This window comes from Galeopterus variegatus, unplaced genomic scaffold (assembly GCF_000696425.1).
Source record: "Galeopterus variegatus unplaced genomic scaffold, G_variegatus-3.0.2 Scaffold2564, whole genome shotgun sequence".
In the NCBI taxonomy this organism is placed as follows: domain Eukaryota; kingdom Metazoa; phylum Chordata; class Mammalia; order Dermoptera; family Cynocephalidae; genus Galeopterus; species Galeopterus variegatus.
The window spans coordinates 226278-246145 of NW_007728675.1; positions in this window are offsets into that span (position 1 = coordinate 226278).

Genomic DNA, 19868 nt, shown 5'->3' on the forward strand with positions numbered 1-19868 from the left:
ACACTGAGGGTTGCGATCCGTTGCTGGACCCGAAAAAAGACAAAAAGGAAAAAAAAAAAAAGAGGAAAGTGGAATGGTGGAAGATACATTTGGGAAGCAGAAACAACAGGGCTGGGTTGGTCATGGACAGTGGTCAGGAAAGGGTTCCTGGCTTCAGCAGCTATATCAATGGTGCACTGTGCAGGGGGAGACGAGCTGGAACAGTTTGGGGAGGAGGGTAAGGAATCAGGAGTCAATGTTTAATGTTTGGTGGAAGGTGGCTAGAGATGTCAAGTTCAACCTGCACACCTCAGTCCAATAATAGTAATGAAGGGTCTGGCCAGTTAGCTCAGTTGGTTACAGTGCTGCCTTGTAACACCAAGGTCAAGGGTTTGGTTCCCTGTGCCAGCCAGCTGCGTCCAACCCCATCCCCCCCAAAATTGTAATGATAACCCACACTGAACCACTTGCTTTGTGACAGGTATTGTGGTAAGAGCTTTCCATGTGCTAACTCATTTAATATGGTTTCTCTTTGATCCGTCAATAACATGAAAGAGCTTTCAGTCTTGCCTATTTACCCACCTAATTCTCTTAATGGTATGCTCCAGTAACCTGCTTAAATTCAAAACCACATCCTGCTACCCCTTATATGCCTCTGCTTTGCTGCAGCCAACTGTTCCGACTTTCCTGATGTGATATATGTCGTAGTTTATGCTTTTTGATCTATTTGTACGTTCTCTTCTACTCTTAAGAGAAATAACCACTCCCCTCACCCCAGCAAGTCTCAATTCCTAAACAACTTCTTCCATGACTAGGTTTAACAAACCCACTTGCCCTCCTACGCCTGATAAAAAGGAGCTCTGAGCCTTCGAATCTTTCAATCTTCCAACACTCGTACTTCTGCACCAGTCATAAGCTTCGGGTTTATCTTGGGTGTTGGCTGCATCTGGTTTTATAGCCCCAACTAGATTTCAGCCTTCTAAGGATAGGGACAATTTCTAATTCTTCTTTGTAGTGCTCAAGGCATCATACCCTGTACTTGAAGGGCCTTGATGTTTATTGAAGAAATTAAATTTCTAAAGTATCAACTGAAGCCATAATTAATTAGTTAAGAGCTATACGTATAGTATTTAAAGTAGTGAATAAAACCAATTGATTTCTCCAAGACATGCTTTAATCAATTAATACGACAGTTTTTTAGTATACATACTAACAATTAGTACAATGTCACAGGTTTTGAAGTTTTTTATGTCATCTGTGGTATAAAAATCCTGAAGAACCCTAAAACGTAGTTTCAGTATGTAGACCTTTTAAAAGCTGCCTATATTTCATTGTAGACAGTTTTTTAGTATACATACTAACAATTAGTACAATGTCACAGGTTTTGAAGTTTTTTATGTCATCTGTGGTATAAAAATCCTTAAGAACCCTAAAACGTAGTTTCAGTATGTAGACCTTTTAAAAGCTGCCTATATTTCATTGTAATAGTTTATATGGCATATGCATACATCTGAGTATGAAAATAATTCCTGTTGGCTAATTTAAGTGTATAGTTACTTAACAATATAGTTTTAAATATCTTTTGAAGAAGGAGCTTACGTATGGAAGGTTTCAAATCCTACTTCTCATATGACTACTCGTATTTCTTTCACACTATTTCCATTCTATTTCGGATGCTGTTTGATTACAGTGTTTTATGTAATAATATACTCAACAGGATTACTGCCTTAGTTCTTACTTAGGCCTAGTGCTTTTGGGGAAAAATTTCATAACAAGAAACTCAGCTCCCCTACAAAGGCATGTTCTTGACTTTCAGGGCTCCTTGGCAATTCTTCATCCAGACTCACTTTACTCTCTAGCACATTCTCTTTAAAATCTGCTCTGGAAGTTTTCCACATTGCCTAGCTCTGTACTCTGTCCTGCCACAGTCTCTCCACAGCTGTCCTTAGGTTTTACCCTTGCATGTGGGTAGAAATCCCACAACATTTATCCCTCTCACATCAAAATTTCTCTTAGCCATGATCCTCTCTCTCTATCCTTTCTCAGAGGAAGGACTGTTCCTACTTCTTTCCAGAGCCAACTCTATACTCCTGGTCTAGTTGCACCAAATATGCATATCCTCAGTTCCACTGTCCTAGCTAGTGGTTCCTTCTCTTTGAGCCTAAAGCACACTCAATAATCCCTTAGCCTAAAAATCCTTGACTTGGTGTTGTCAGCACCACGCTCTCCCAAGTGAGCCACGGGCCAGCCCCTACATTTCTTTGTCTTCTGGGCCCGTATTTCAAAATTATAGTGTTTGCTCAAGACCCTTTCAATGGCCACCTCCTGCTGTCCCATTACTGCCCACTCCCCCCTGCCCCATGAGCTCATCATCTGCTGCGACCTCAGCTGGAAGCTGTAGACATATTCCTCTTCCCTAGTCTGCACCACTACCCTCGCACCCCCTTTCTTCTTCCTAAAATCCTGACCCCCTTTCCAGTTGTCTGGGTGATTCTTCATATCGATATTTCCCAGGCGATTCCAGCACCAGGTCCCATTGTCCTACCCTGCTCCAAGTCACTGTCATTGCTCACCTGGGCTACAGCAGCAGCTCCCCACTGTTCTCCCTGCTCCATTCTCGTCCTCTCCAATTCATTCTCTACATGGAGATCAGGGTAATCTTTTTATGTTAATATTAAGGTACCCACTCCTGTGTGTGATAAGTTTGGCACGTCATATACCACAACCATTTTAAGGTGTGCAGTTCAGTGGCATTTAGTACTTTCAAAATGTTATACAACCAGCATGTCTATCTAGTTCCAAAATATTTTCACCATCCCAAAAGGAAACTCCATATCCATCAGGTAGTCACTTCCCCTTCCCCTAGACCCTGGCCACCACCAATCTACTTTGTGTCTGTGGATTTACCTAATCAGGACATTTCATGTAAAAAGATATGTGAGCTTTTGTGTCTGGCTTCTTTTACTTAGCCTAACGTTCTTGAGGTTCATTCATGTGATAACATGTATCAGTATTTGATTCCTTTTTATGGCTAAATAATATTCATTATATGGATATACTACATTTTGTTTAACCATTCATCAGTTTATAGACATTTGGGTTGTTTCCACCTTTGAGCAATGGTGAATAGTGCTGTTATGAGCATTTGTGTACAAGTGTTTGAATACCAGTTTTTAATTCTTTTGGGTATTTAAAACTAGGAGTAAGGGCCTGCCCGTGGCTCACTTGGGAGAGTGTGGTGCTGACACCAAGTCAAGGGTTAAGATCCCCTTATCAGTTAAAAAGAAACAAAAACTAGGAGTAGAATTGCTCAGTCATATGGGAATTCTATGCTTAACATTTTGAGGAACTGCCAAACCATTTTCTAAAGTGGCTACACCATTTTACATTCCCAGCAGCAATGTACAAGGATTCTCATTTCTTTACTTCCTTGTCAACACTTGTTATTTTCTGTTTTTTTAATCATAGCCATGCCACCATAGTGAGTGTGAAGTAATATCGCATTGTGTCAGAGTAAGCTTTTTTAAAGTGTAATATTAAAACCTGTTACTTATTTTCTCAGTACCCTTTAATGTTTTGCCATTTCCATTAAGATAAACTCCATCCCACCCCCACTCTGCCCTTTAGATAACATCCCACCTACTCCGTTTTGCCTACCCAATCTCTTTTTTTTTTTTTTTTTTTTTTTTTTTTGTCCTTTTTGTGACCGGCCGCACCTCCACCGGCCATCCCTATGTAGGATCCGAACCCGCGGCAGGAGCGTCGCTGCGCTCCCAGCGCCGCACTCTCCCAAGTGCGCCACGGGCTCGGCCCTACCCAATCTCTTAATTCCTGCTGCCTTCTCTTAATTTCTTGAATAAGCCTTGCTCTAGTCTAGCTCGGGGCCTTTCCATGTTCTGCTTACTCTGTCTGGTACACTTCCTTTCCAAGCCCACTCTTCCTAGCCCTGTCCCTCTCCTGGATAACAATTGCTCCTCCTTCACATCTCAATTTCAGAGCTATTTCCTCAGTGACTACCCACACTACTTTAGCTTCCACTGTTACATTCCTCTGCCGGAGGAAAAAAGCTGCTTAAGCGCAAAACTGAGCCTGGCTGCTTCTGCCTGCTAACAGAAGGTGGCACAATTCTCATGGAAGGGGAGCTCCATCTGTATCCTCACCCCTTCCCCTTACAGAGGGGAAAAAAAGAAAAACTGAAACTCTGATGCCTCTGCTGGTTTTTCTGTGCTGCAAAAGGATGAGACTACTGTGTGAAACTGATCTGCAGAATAAACTGGGATATACTGAGCTTCTGAAGGACCTGGAAATTAAGAAGCTGGGAGCTGTATGGAGAATCTTGAGGCAGAAAGAGGACACAAAGACTCTGGAATCCACAGAGAAAGGTAACCAGTGATAACCAGGACGGGCACTCAGTGGCAGGAAGAAAGGACCGTTGGATGCAAATTTTTCTGGTTGACACATGTATACACCCAACTCCCCAAAACTTCACTGGAGTTTCATATACACAAGCCTGAGTGAGTGACTTGAGGGAGAGTCAAGGAGAATGAACCAAGTTCCAGCGAGCTGGGACAGAGCAGAGAGAACAAGCACCTGCGGGGATAGGTTACAAGTAAAACAGAGTTGAGTGAAGCAAAAACTCAGAGCCAAAAATGACACAGCCCTGAGGAATTCACAGGAATCCTGGGAAGGTTACTGACTTCCTACAGGACATGAAATGAAGGGTCCAAACCAATCTTATTTATGTCACCAAGGACAGTTGGACCTCTGCTGGCATTTTGTTACCTCACAGCACCCTGTCCTAGACTCTCCTGGCTCCCCTCACACTTACAGTTACTTGCTTATGTCTGCCTTCCCACTGGCCTCTGAGCTGTGCACAGTTGGGGTAATCTGTCTGCGTTCTGCACCCTGATGCCTAGCTCAAGCAGGCATGTGAAGATATTTGCTGAGTAAATATTTTTCTGATCTCAAATTTCAAAAAAGAACACAAGACACTAAAATAGGATAATTTCATGTTATTTATTTCACCTCCCTCCCAACTGGAAATAGGGTGGAAGACAGTTGAAAATGTAAGATACCGAAAGTGATAGGAGTAAGTTTGCTTACTAAAAGCCTGGGAAAGATTGGAATCACCTTATTTATCAGAATGCCCCACAAGCACATCAGAATCAACCTACAACTATTTTTTTTTCCCCTTTTTGTCTTTTTTCGTGTCCGGCAACGGACTGCAACCCTCAGTGTCGCACCCGCACCGGACCGGGACTGGCAACGGGATCGCAACCCTCGGTGCCGTGCCCGCCCCTCGCTCAGCCAGTGAGCGGGAACCGGTCTGTATGTGGGATCCGAACCCTCAGCGGGAGCGCCACCGCACTCCCAAGCGGCGCACTGTAGCAGTGCGCCACCGGGCCGGCCCCCAGCCTACAACTATTAAAATGTCAGAAGGAAATAAAACCCTGTGCTTATAACCTTGGAGTAAGGAAGACTTTCTTAGGGCCTACAAAAGCAAAAGTCATAACCCAAAGATTGATGCAATTTAAAACTTCTATACCACAAAAATAGCACCCAAATAGTTTTTTTTTAGTTGCAAAAAAATAGAACAGACAAAGGTTTGGCAATGAGAATAATAACGTATATCAAAACTAACTCCTATAAACGTATTAAGCAAAGGAGAAATGAACCAATAGAAAAATAAGGCTGAATAAAGAACAAGATTAAAAAAAATTTTTTTTAAAAAGAAAGAAAAATTAGGCTGAGAGAGTCCTCTTCAGTGAAAATAAAACACAAGTAGCTAGTAATCATATAAAAAATATTCAATATTTCTAGAATTAGTGAAATACAAATTGATCACCAGTCTCCCAAGTCTCCACGTGAGGATGGCCAGGCAGCTGTGGCCACACACACGAGCATGGTTTGAGGAGGAGAGGAATATGTTACATTTGTTAAGTGTGGGCAGTTGGCAGGAGTTTTATTTGTGGAGAATGAGTTGTGAGTGCTGCGTGACCATCCCACAAAGGGGACAGAGGAGAGGAGTCATGAGTCACTTACTGTGCAACTGATCAGCGTACGTTCAGTGTTCAGGAATCAGTTTACAGAGATGGGAAGCAGAATAGATGAATAGGAAAAAGATACTGGTTCAGCCTTTTAATTATGGAAAAGGTGTAGAGGGCAAGGAAACAAAGCTAATGTGCATGAGTGCTTGAGAGAAAGAGATGCAACCTTAGTTCCTTTGTAGTTCCCTGTTAGCCTCCAAACAGCAATGGCCTTTTCAGACTAAGTCTTTTCTTCCTATCTTCCAGGAACTGGGATGCAAATGTGGAATTTCAGCAGACAGGACCTATGCTGGTGGTTGGAAGAGGACCAGGGTGGAAACCCTCCCTCCCAGATACCATTCCCTTTTCCTAACAATGGGAAAAAACTTTTGACCAAATTAATCATAAGGTTTAAAATATAAAATACTTGGGGGATGTTATGAGGATTAAATGAATCCATGCATTAAGTTTGCCTGATTGTTGGGAGGGAGGGGGCAGAGGGAGGATGGGGGGGAGGTTTTGGTAATGGGCCACAATAATCAACCACATTGTATATTGACAAAATAAAATAAAATTTAAAAAAAAAAAAAAACTAACTCATACTAAAAAAAAAAGATGTTTATAGTTCTAAAAAATTTAAATTCAGTCATTTTTATGTGTCTTTACACAGTTTGCTTATATGTTCACATGGTCCTGAAAATATTAAAGGGAACTTACCTTAAAAAAAAAAAAAAGAATATTGCCTGGCATTAAACAGCAATCAATAAATGTTACCTAGAAATAGTAGCAGCAGTGGCAGCAGTAATAATATGAAGCAAACTGAAATCCACCCTATTTTTGCTTTTTGCAAACATTGCTTAGTTAATTTCAGTTTTAAGAACACCAAGCTAGAAGAAAAGGCAAAGAGAGAAAATAGAATATTTTTACAACTTGATCCAGATTAATATGGGATGTTTTAGTTTCCTTCTTTGGGGTAGAGATGGATGGTGTGGACAGTCTGGAAACTCAACCAGTCCCTGACATGAGGGAGCCAGGCAGACAGTGAAATAGCCTCCAGACAAGAAGGATAAGGGACACCGTGGAGACCAGAGCACCTCTACATCACAGCCGTCCACATTTTAGGCCTAAGCTGAGCTGTGGGCTATTCTGTTCATTCCTTACCATCCCATAAGCTGCATTCATTATTGGATTAAAAAACTGATTGTCAATGTTGGAGGACAAGGTCCCAATCTACATGGATCTCTTCTTTTTAAAAAAAACATTTTTTATTATGGTAAAATATATACGACATAAAATTTGCTATTTTAACAATTTTAAGCATAAAATTCAGTGGCATTAATTATATCTGCAATTTTGTGCAACCACTATCTATTTCCAAAACTTTTTTATAATTCCAATAAGTGGATACTTTTTACCTCCCCTGACCTATGAAATAATAATTCCATAAACTAATGTAAGAGCTAGAAGGAACTTGGAGATTATCTTCAATCACCACATTTGTACAAATAAGGAAATCAATGTTTATAAAGATTTTACTCAAGGCCACAAAGCTACATAATGGAAGACCTGGAACTCAAATCCAGGTTTCTTGACTCTTAATCAAGAGTTGAGTCACCAGGGAGCTCTTTCTACCATACATTTTATTCATTCTGCCCCAACTATTTTTAGCTACCTAGATGAATTAGTCTAATGCAAAGGTCATAACATCAAATGCCTACAGGCACAAGACACATTCAGTAGATATTTCTTGGAAAAGTGAATTAATAAGTCTAAAACCCTGGAAAGATTAATACCCCATTTAAACAACGGCAGCCAACTTTAACTTATTATTGCCATATAGGTTGCCAATTTTTTAAAGAAAAATAATTTAGATCTGTATACGAAATGTCTTTTTTTTTTTTTTTTTTTTAAAGATGACCGGTAAGGGGATCTTAACCCTTGACTTGGTGTTGTCAGCACCACGCACGCCCAGTGAGCGAACCGGCCATCCCTATGTGGGATCCGAACCCGTGGCCTTGGTCTTATCAGCACCGCACTCTCCTGAGTGAGCCACGGGCCGGCCCCGAAATGTCTTAATATTAAACATTATGTCAGGTGACAAAAACATGTTTAGAGGCTGTGGTAGTTAGTTTTATGTATCAATATGATTGGGCCATGTGGTGCCCAGATATTTGGTCAAACGTTATTCTGCGTGTTTCTGTGATGCTGTTCATGGATGAGATTAACATTTAAGTCAGTAGACTGAGTAAAGCAGATTGCCCTCTGTAATGTGGGAGATCCTCATCCAATCAGTTTAATGTCTGAACAGTATAAAAAGGCTGGTCCTTCCCCTGAGTAAGAGGGAATTCTTCCTGCCTGACAGGCTTCAAACTGGAATATTGGCTTTTTTTCTGGCCTTCAGACTCAAACTGAAGCATCTGCTCTTTGGGGGTCTTGAGCCTTCTGACCTTTGGACTGGAACTAAATCATTGGCTCTCCTGGGTCTTCAGTTTGCTGACTCACTCTATAGATTTTGGGACTTGTCGGCCTCCATGATTTTATTATAAAGAATGTGAGCCAATTCAGAGAGAGAGAGAGGGAGAGCCTATTGGTTCTGTTTCTCTAGAGAACCCCGAATAATACAGAGTCCATAGTCGATATTTAGGCACCTGAACCCCCCAGAAATCCAGGTGTGCTATGTAAGAATCACTAAAGAAGTGAGTCCCCAGCAACTATCAAAGTGTCTAGCATGTAATGGACAACGGATAGATGTCTACTGGATAAGCAAATGAATATATCATGAATTAACTCCATCATATTTTCTCCCAGGCTAGAACATTGGAAGTATTCAAGAAAAACCTGTGGAAAATATTCTTGTGTTTAGTGGGAAGATGGGCAATTGACCAAGTCATTTATTTACTTATCCATTCATTGGCTTATTGATTTACTGATGTATTGATACTGTGTACCAAACACTGTGCTAGATATTGGATATATAGAGAACAAGAATACACAGCCCTTGCCCTCCAGGAACTCACAAGCTCACATAAACAATTACAACGCGACGTTATAACTGTTCCAAGAAAGATGGTGCCCAATGCAGGTGTGATGGAAGTACACAGGTATGGGTATGTTTAAAGGCCTCAGGGGAAAGGTGAGAGGACTGGAAAAAATGAGAAACACTTTACCAGTGGAGGATGAAAAAGGTGACTTGGTAGATGATGACTATTACCCTAAAATTCTGCATTCCTCTTGTCTGTATTAAGAATGCCAATCATGAGTCGTAGTAAGCCTAGTTATTCATAAGCTTTTACTGTACTGCCCTGAGACTACAGTATCCCTAAAACCTTATGTTTTGGTCTCCTTTTTAATGACTAAAAATAATTACTACAGAAGTACATCAAGATTTATTTACAAGGATATTAATTATCATATTATCTCATTGTTTTCAATAGTAAAAAATCAAAAATAAGAAAACCATGCAGGATTGATTAAAGAAATTATTACACAATGGAATACCTTACAGTCATTTAAAATTTATTTTAAAGAATATATAATTACATGGGAAAATGTACAAAATGTAAGTTTTGTAAAAAACAAAAAAAATGTACAATATTTAAAAATATATAGATTAGATTAGCTTGCATAGAGAAAAGAGTGAAATGCTTATGCAAATGTTAACAGTGGATTTTTGAAAGTTGTAAATGTTAGTTACAAATTTTTAATTTTAGGGTCGGCCCGGTGGCGCACTGCTACAGTGCGCCGCTTGGGAGCACGGTGGCGCTCCCGCCGAGGGTTCGGATCCCACATACAGACCGGTTCCCGCTCACTGGCTGAGCGAGGTGCGGGCGCAACACCGAGGGTTGCGATCCCATTGCCGGTCCCAGTCCGGTACGGGTGCAACACTGAGGGTTGCGATCCGTTGCCGGACATGAAAAAAGACAAAAAGGAAAAAAAAAATTTTAATTTTATAAATGTTTTAAATTTTTTCTCTATTTCTTTATCTTTGAAGCTTTTGACATTATTACTTTCTTAGTAAAAAAAAAAAAGTTTTTTTGCTTTATTAATTTGGATTTCTTTATCTTTGAAGCTTTTGACATTATTACTTTCTTAGTAAAAAAAAAAAAAGTTATTTTGCTATATTAATTTGGACATATATTGGGTCTGGAAGGTGTCCCCAACTCCCACCCTAAATCCACAAGGTCAGGGAGGTGACTCCAGGACCCATGAGTGTACAAAATGACCCTATCCCCTTGGCTACAGCCAATTTGGTCCACAGGTGGCCATCTGACCCAAGCTAGGCCAATCAGATTGTATTTCCTGAAAATCTGGAGATTTAAATGATTCCACAAATCAGGTGTCCTTTTGAATGGAAGAGCTATAAACTTAACAGCTGGAGAATGATCTTTTTTTGGCTTGTGGCCTAAGGAGTAAAGAAGTTTTCAGAGGAGAAAAAAAATGTTACTGATCTGCAGAGATTTAAAGAGAGTAGAGACAGCAACAAGGTGCTGCCGGAGTCCCATACCATATGTCCTATACCCACTTCTCATTCTTCTTGAGACACTCAAGCACCACCTTAAATTACAGGAGATATCCATATGCCTTATAAGAAATTTCTCTTTTTTGCTTAATCTGAATCAAGTTAATTTTTTTGTTTCTTGAAACTAAGAGGTCTATTAATACAAATGTCTTTGGGAGCATAAGGAGAGAAGCCTAGCTCACTGAGAGAGCTTCAAAATGATATTAATCTGTGAGGACAAGGACTGCATTTCTCAGTTCAGGTTTCTATTACCTAGCCCAATTTCAGGCATATGGCGCTGGAAGAATGGTGTTTTGCTATAAGCCTTTACTCTTAGTTGCCCTACATTCTTATTTAATAATCAGTAAAAATGCATCAGGGTTAGTGAAAACATCATTTCTGAGCCCCTCCCTGCTCCCTCTTATAGAAAAAGTACTCAATATAGACAGTCTTGGAAATGTCAGCTCTTAGTAAATTCCACTGTAGTCTCATTAGCACTCAAATTCACTTGTAATTAAAGGCTAGGAGTAGCTGAAAAATCTCTCCTTAATTGCTTAGGGGCAAAAAGCTTCATTTGGAAAATACAGAACATTTCTCATCAAAGCAAAAGAATGCAAATTGACGTTTAAATGTAATCAAGTGGCACTTTATACAATTTGTTATTCCTGTGCTGGGCATTCAAGAGCAGCCATAATGCACAACTTGCTGCCAGGCCATTCTCTATTTTAAACATCAGGGTGAGTTAGAGAAAATGCAGAGTCACTTCAATGGAGTCTTTTCTCCCAAGGCAATGGGACAAAATATGTATGGTATATAAATAGGGTAACTTGTAAACGTTTGGGGTGTTTTTAAAATGATGAAACCGGGTCAAATTTTTCATGTTTCCAACAATTCCAAAATCTTACTTTAGAAATGGGAGCACATGTTTCAAAGTTGAGAAACCACTTGCTTTAACAGCATTACTGAATGTTGTAACCGTGTGAAGTCTTTAAGAAATTGTCTGACCTAGTAAATTTAAATAGGCATTTTAAACAGCTCTGTAAATTGTGTAATCGACTACCTTCAAATTGCACTGTCAGGCTGCTAATTGATGGAGCCCATGTTTTTCCCTAACTCCTTCTGCCTCCTGACAACCCTGGAGCTTCCCCATGTGGCCCCGCATGGCTCGGCATGCCCCTCCTCTTGGGAGCTGTGAATAACAATCTTTTCAACAGCAGTCATCTCCTGATCTGTTGGCCTCACCATACCTGAATAAATACAAAACCCTGGATACGCTTTAAGGGAGAACTAAACTCACATGTTACAGCAGAATCATTAAAATCAAGAGACATATTAGTAAATACACTACTAAAAAGATTTCTAATACGAAACTGAGAAAAGTTTCTCATAGAAATGTCATACATAAAAGAGAGTGGCACTCATTCATTTAGCACATATTTGTGGAGCATACCATGTGCCAGGCACTGCACTAGGTACATGGATATGATAGTGAAAACACAAAGATCCCAGTCCTTGTGGAGCTTATATTCCAGTGGAGAAGAGAGAAAATAAATGGGGGGGGGGGGGAAGACCCATAAAGTACATAGATATGAAAATATGGTGAGTGCTAAGGGAAAAAAATCACAGAAACAGGGTGGTCACAGTGGGCCTTGTTGAAGACATGAGATTTGATCAAAGACTTGAAGGAGATAAAGGCCACCAGGATATCTGAGGGAAGAGTCTTCCGGGCAGAAGGTAGAGCTAATGAAAGGCCTTAGATGGGATCCTGGGTGGCTGTTCAAGAACCAGCCAGGCTACAACAGTGTGGCTGGAACAAAGTGAATGAGGTGGAGAAGGCTGACAAGGTTAAAGAGGCAAGAATTAGGAGGTGGGGGAAGGGCAGTGTGTGTTGGGTCTTGTGGTTCATTTTAAGGACTTTGGCTTTTACTCTGAGTGAGATGGAGAGCCACTAGAGGGTTTCGAGCAGAGGAGTGACCCAATCTTAATTAGATTTTTAAGGGAATGGATCCTATGTTGCGAATCTATCTTAGAGAACAAGGGTGGAAGAAGGGAGCTCTTCGGGACAACTGCTGTAATAAACCAGGCAAGAGATGATGGGCACTCAAACTGGAATGGTAGCAATGAAGAGGGCAAGAAGCGATCAGAGCGTGGATACATTTTAAAGGTTGAGTCAACAGACTTTCCTGTCAAATTGGATGTGAAACGTGAAAGAGAAGAGTCAAGGATAATGTCGAGGTCTTGGCTGAACAACTGGAAGGATGAAGTTGCCATCAACCAAGATGAAAAGGCCGTGATGAAAAGACAATTGGATATAGAAGTCCAGAGAGGAGCGAGAGGCCCGTGTTGGTAATATAAATTTGGGAGTCATTACTGATTGACAGTGACTGGAAATGAAGACAAGAGCTGGTACCCCTGCTGAACACTTTTCCTCCTGCAGTGTCAACTCCTCTTATCTCTTTCACGTCTTTGCTCAAATGTCCCTTCAGTGCATCCTGTCCCCTCTACCTGAACTTATAATTCCCTATATCCTACTCTATCTTTTTTTTTTACTAAGCACTTATCTTCTAACATACTACATAATTTACTTGTTTATTATTCATTTTCCATTAGCCCCTACTGGAATGTAAGCTCCATGAGGGCACAGCTTATTTTATTTTTATTTTTGTTCTTTGACATATTCCAGGTACCTAGCATGGTGCCAGCTTATAGTACACATTTACTGTTGAATTACAGTTACTAAAGGGCACATTTTATACAGGCCCCTTAGCAGTTCATCAATTAGGTGCTGACCCTGTTCTTCTGGTACACTAGGTAAGAGATGATAAGCCTCAAATAAATTAGTATACTAATAACAGCTAAGATTAATGAGGTCTCACTCTGTCCCAGACACTGTTCTAAGGGTGTCATGTGTACAAGTAAGTACATCATTTAATTTTCACAATAGTCCTATGAGTTGGGTGTGATCATTTTCCTCATAATAGGGGAGGAAGCTAAGGCACAGAGAGGTAATAGATCATGTCCAGTGCCACACAGCTTCTGAAAGGCAAAGTCAATATTTGAACCCAGACAGTCTGGAACCAGAGTCTGTGGTCTTCCCCACTACTCCCCACAACTCTCAGAAACATACACATTCAGGGAATAAAGCTCCTACGTGACTCTAGATACTAGATATATCATGACCACTGTTTGCTGAAGGTGCAGACGGCCTCCTTTTGGCATCATACCCAGTATATTAAAAGATGATCCAGAATTTTGTTTTTCATTCATGGAATTTTAAAAGATCAAGTTAGTAAAGATTTGTTTTAACATTTTAACATTTCTCTGCTTCTTTTCATTGGTAGAGGAAAAAACCATTTTCCCCAGCATTCACCTATTAATCATATATTTCCTTCAATAAATTATTTTCCCAAATCGAATTCTTGTTTTGATAATTTTCACATTAATGGGGAAATGTACTTTTAAGAGAAACCCAGTATTTTTGTTAATAATAGTACTAAATTGAATATATATTGTATAATGACTAATTGAATATATATACCTTGGAAGGATTTTTTGACTATGAGAAAAAAGTGGTGCAATGTGCCTGGCAAAACTTATTTCTACAAAATAGAAACTGGTTAAATTGGTTAAATTGGTCTTTCCAATGCTGTTTGGATTTTTTTTTTTTTTTTTTGCTACACTAGTGGGAGATTTTATATAACCCTTCCTTCTGTGTTTATCTTCCATAATAATTAAAAATTTAAATGTTTGTCAGTATGCCTGTTCAGCAGCTGTTGTTCCTATTAAATAGAGTGCATCTTAGAGAATTCCATTCAATGCTAAGTGGAAAGAATTTTAAAGAAAAGTAATCTAAGTTCCTGAAGGGTGACGAAGTTACACATGATTCAAATGAAAGCTAAGAATGCAATGAATTTATTGTGAATAGATATCATTGTAATAGGCAAGGACCTCAAGTCTGATTAAAACTTTGCCATTCAGACTTCTTTAGCCATGGCAAATCCACGGGACATAGCAGTTGATGTACATTTCTTTGTGCCTCCCCAAATTCTGATTTTGCATAGAGTAGGTTCAAAGTGAGAAACTCCATTACCTCAATACTTGGTGAAATATCTAGATGTCATAGAGCTAGGTTATTGCTCGATAGTTTTAATGGCATGTAGATAAGATTATATGGCCTCCTTGTAATCTATTGTCATATTTATCAGAGGAATAAGAAGTGCTATTCTTTCTTCAGATGAGGCACTGTTAAGTGTACACAGAAATTGTTTACATAGTGCTCCTATAAGTGAGCTTCTCAGATATAAGTAGTATACCTCCTATTAAGAAAAATTATAACATTATTACCATATATAGCTACTGTCTTTATCTATCACTAATATTTAAGGTACTATAGAAGGAAAGTATTTATTGCTTAAACTGGGGCTGGGCTGGCTAGGTAAGAATCACCTGGAGAGCTTTTTTAAAATGCAGAGTCCTGGGGCCCACTCTCAAATATTCTGATTCTGCAGGGTCAGGTGGAGCCTAAGAATCTGGATTTCTAAAAGTATGCCCAACTGATTCTGATGTGTAACCATGTATAACAGCCCGTGTTCAAAGACATTCATATAGTCCTATTATAGATTCCTAGTCCCTAATCACTGCTAAGATTGAAAGCAATTTGAGAAAAAGGATGGTCTTACATATCATTATATAATTTTCAGTGCTCAGCACATAGAGATTCGTTGAGTTTATTTGAATTGAATTGCTTTGAAATGGGCAAGTCATGCCTGGAAGTGAACACATACTCACTGGAAAGCTTCATCCTCTGTGCAAATTTATTGGCCTCTGGCACAAAGCGATCTGTTGGGTAGGTGGGAGAGTCAGTTATTCCCCACCCTAATCACCCCTGTGGGAAAGAGTTTGACCTTGAGAGTCAGACAGACCTGGCTATAAGTATTGACTCTGCACTTGACTAAATATATACTTAACCTCTTTCATCCTGTTTCCTCATCTGTTAAATGGGTTTTATACCAACCATATAAGATAACTGTAAGGATTAGGTGAGAAAATGTTAGGTCCTTGCCACATAGAAGGGGCTAAGTATACATAAATTGTCCACATTATATCTCCATTTTCTTCTGTGTGGAGCTGAAAATCATGGTTCTATGATAAGAATAGCGAGAGACCAAATTCTGAACCACAAATATCCTAGCAAAGTAAAACCCAACCTGCCTTTGGATAACTATAGGAAATATAATCAAAATGAAGTACTAATATTATTATTATAGCTATGCTATGTTAGCCCTCCATTTAGTAACAGCCACGAGCAATATTAACTAATTATGTTAGTTTCCAGGGCTGTTGTAACAAATTACGCAAACCCGGTGATTCGAAACAGTAGGACTTTATTCTCTCACAGTTCTGGGGGCCAGAAGTCTGAAATGAAGCTGGGAGCAGGGCCACACTCCCTCTGAAAGCCCTAGGGAATAATCCTTTTCCAGCTTCTGGTAGCTCCTGGTGTTCTTTGGTTTGTGGCAACATAACTCCAATTTCTGCTTCTGTTTTCACATGGCCTTCAACTCTGTGTCTTTGTGTCCTCTCTTCTTCTTGTAAAGACACCAGCCATTGGCTTTAGGGCCCACTATAAATCCAGGATGACTTCATCTCAAGATCCTTAACTAAGTCTATCTACAAAGACCTTATTTCCAAATAAGGTCACATTTAAGGTTTATGGTGCACATACATTTTGGGAAGACTCTACTCAACCCACTACACTAACCATCTGTGAGACAGATTACTAACTATCCCTCAAATCTATTCTTTCTTTCTTCTTTAGTAATATAAACCTCAACTTTTAGACACAGGGCTATCCAAAATAAAGACTTTATTTCCCACTTGCAACTAAGAGTATAATCATGCGACTAAGTTCTGGTCAATAAAATACAATCAGAAGTACAGTGTGAACCCTGAAAGGAAGGAACATGCTCCTCTTCCTCCTTTTTCTTTCTTGCTTCCTGGAATATGGACATGGTAGCTTGACTTGAGCAGTCATTTTGGACTATTATATAGAAGGCACATGTGGGGGATGATAACAGCCTGGGTCCCTGACAACTTCAAGAAGCTTCCCTGAACTGGGCTATCTCCTATTGAACTTCTGTGTAACAGAGAAATAAATTTCTGTCTTGTATAAGTCACTGTTATTTAGGACTTTTCTGTCACAGATAGCTGGAGCTAATCCTAACAAGTACACCATCTGTCTTCTGTTACATGATGGATTTGAGGTTTAAAACCTCAGAATAAAAAATCAGAATTACGTTGAGCATTTTAACAAAAATGTTGGTGGTTCCAAATAATCATCCCTCCATCTCAGGGTCTCATTGTCACTACATTCATTTAGTTAATAATTTAGCAAAGCTTTATGCTATAGTTATTGGTTTTGTTTACTTCCTAATTTCCTTGCTATAAGACAAACGTTGAGCATTTTAACAAAAATGTTGGTGGTTCCAAATAATCATCCCTCCATCTCAGGGTCTCATTGTCACTACATTCATTTAGTTAATAATTTAGTAAAGCTTTATGCTATAGTTATTGGTTTTGTTTACTTCCTAATTTCCTTGCTATAAGACAAACCAAACAAGATAATTTTCCTGCTATGCCTCTAGCACTCTGCTTGGCTGGCTCATGGCATTGCCAAAATCTAGGAATGTCATTCACAGTGTAGCCTCCTCAGGGCACCACTACACTGTGAATGGTGCCCCCAGGAGGTGTGCAATACAGCGGCCCTGCTGCTAGGCTACATGCACTATGGGGAAAAAGAAAGAAGAAGAAGATGGTTTCCCTCATTTAAGGATTAGTAATGATCTTATAAGTTTAACAGTGGTTAGTTTTTAAACTATATGTCATTGTCATATTCCCGGAAATAATTACTCAGGGCTCAACTGCAGACAACAAAATTTACTCTAGTTTGAGAAGGGATGACCTTCTTCAATAGAATGACCTACGTAGGCTCTACTGCAGTAACCAACAGCCCCCAAACCTCATTTTTATAAAACAATAAAGGTTTATTTCTCACACCTGCTATGTGCACATTGTGGGTTGATTAGGGATTCCATTCTGTGGCATCCTTCATCTAAACATTAGGAGCAACTATTTTCTGGAACATTGTCATTAGCCGTGGTAGAAGGAAAGAACTGATAAATTGTGTACTATCTCTTAAAGCTTGCATGCAGAAAGCTCACTTATGTTCTTATTTCATTGGTTCAAGCATGTCACATAGCCAAACCCAACTCCAAGGGGACAGGATAGAGCAATCTTATCATGTGCCCAGAAAACAGAAAAACAGAAATATGTTTGGTAAACAGCACTAATGACTTCCTTGCTTATCCAGTATTTTGAAGGACTGGAGGAGGGGATATAGTTGAGCTTCCACAAATGACTCTCAGAACAACACTGCAGAACTGACCTATCAACGTTGCTGCTGGACAGCTGATTTGTTGTTTTTGAGACACTCTCTTTCTTAGGTTTTCAAGGCTCATCATAAACTTCCAAATGCCAACAGAGTTAATGACCAGATACTGGAACCTAGGCTACCACTGCTACAGAAAAAACCAATGTCCTCCAGAGGGAATTGGCAGACACATACCTTCCATCTCACAACAGTCACTTCCATCTTCCAATTTTTGCACGTGTACATGTACTTGGTGGAAAGGAGGTTGTATATGGAAAATGATCTGTAAGGAAGTCAAAAACATGTAGCCTTGAGCTTTTCAGCTTTGATTGCTCAGTAAGGCACTGTTCAAGTGGATCAGAATGAGTGAGACAGTCTATATTACGTGCCACATATATAATATTCCTTTACTCTTTCATACATTCCTCCATCCACCTTTTCATTTATCCTTTCATCTGACATTGCTTGAACTCTTACTATTTCCAGGCACAGTACTACATGTTTGGTGATGGAGGGGCAGGGAGGAGGCATGTCAGAGAAGGAGATGGAAATAGTTGACCTCCTTTTAAATTACAATCTATGAACATTTCCAGATCAAATTTAGCAATCCACATAATTAGATTTGGAAACAAGTTTGAAATGAAGGTGTGGAAACTCATCTTTTTACACCTACCATAGGAAGCTGGTTTCAGCAACAACCACAAAAATCCCAAATTGAATAATTTAAAATGTATAGAAATCAAAAGATTTAGATATCTGGATGGGAGAGATGATTGTTGTTGCAGGGAGGTACCTACCTGAGTGGGAGTTGAAAGACAAAAAGCACTTAGCAGATTAGTTCCTTATAAATGCTAACGGATACCGTTAGGGTTTTTCCTATCGTAAGGAATGAAATAAATAAAATGCACTTTACTGAACTTGTAAATAGCACCAGGGGAGGAGGTTAAGCCTCTTGGTCACCACCAAGAGAAGAGAAAAGTATTCACTTGATGACGCAGAGATGTTTCTAAAATTTTAGAGCCCTATGAACGTATCTATTCTGTTGAATGAAAAACCACAATCGTCCAAGCATCATTATTATTCACACAGAGACAGTATTCCAATTCTACTTGTTTTTCTTCTTCTTCTCACCCCACTGCCCCACCTCCCCACACCAATACCAGCATTTCATTGCCTTTCAGCATCTCTGCAGTTAATTTCTACATCAGTTATGTGGGTTTGTTTTCCTTTTAGAAATGAAAAAACTATTGATTGAAAACCACTTCATCATCCATTTAATCTCTTATTCTCAACTAGTTCCTTTTTTACTAGCCCTGAGACATGATCAAGTCTTTGTTTAAAAAAACAATCCTTCCTCCTCTGACCCCCATATGCCCCTCGAGTAGCGCTTTGTCATCTCTTCCTTTCACAACCACACTGCTTGATGTGTGCTCGTAGGATGGCTTCCCCACCGCCGCCTCCCTCTCACTCCTCAGCCCACTGTGATGTAACTCGTTCCCACCCTTCTACTAAAGCCCTCTTTGGCCAGGTAATTATATTTTCCCCAAAATTCAATGGACATGCTTCTGCCCTTACCTTTCTTAGCTTGTCAATAGATTTAAAATGGTCAGAACACTTCTTTGTTTTCTCAACACTCTCCTTGGCTCCCAAGATCACATTGTCTCCTGATGCTCTTTTTATTTCTTTGGTAGATTGTCCCTAGTCCATTTAGAGATGCAATAAAATGCTAAATGGCACTGTCCCTGATGTCTCAAACTTAAGCTGAAACCAGAAGGTGAAAACAAATGACAGGTACTCCCATATTGAAAAGAGAAGCGTAACTTGCTGAGAGTACACAGATCTTGTCCTGCACCCGTTGGCTCACCTAGGGATTCACTAGAGGATTTCTTGAAAAAAAGTTGCTGGCCATGTAGGGAATGCTGCGGCCTTTTTGTCTCCT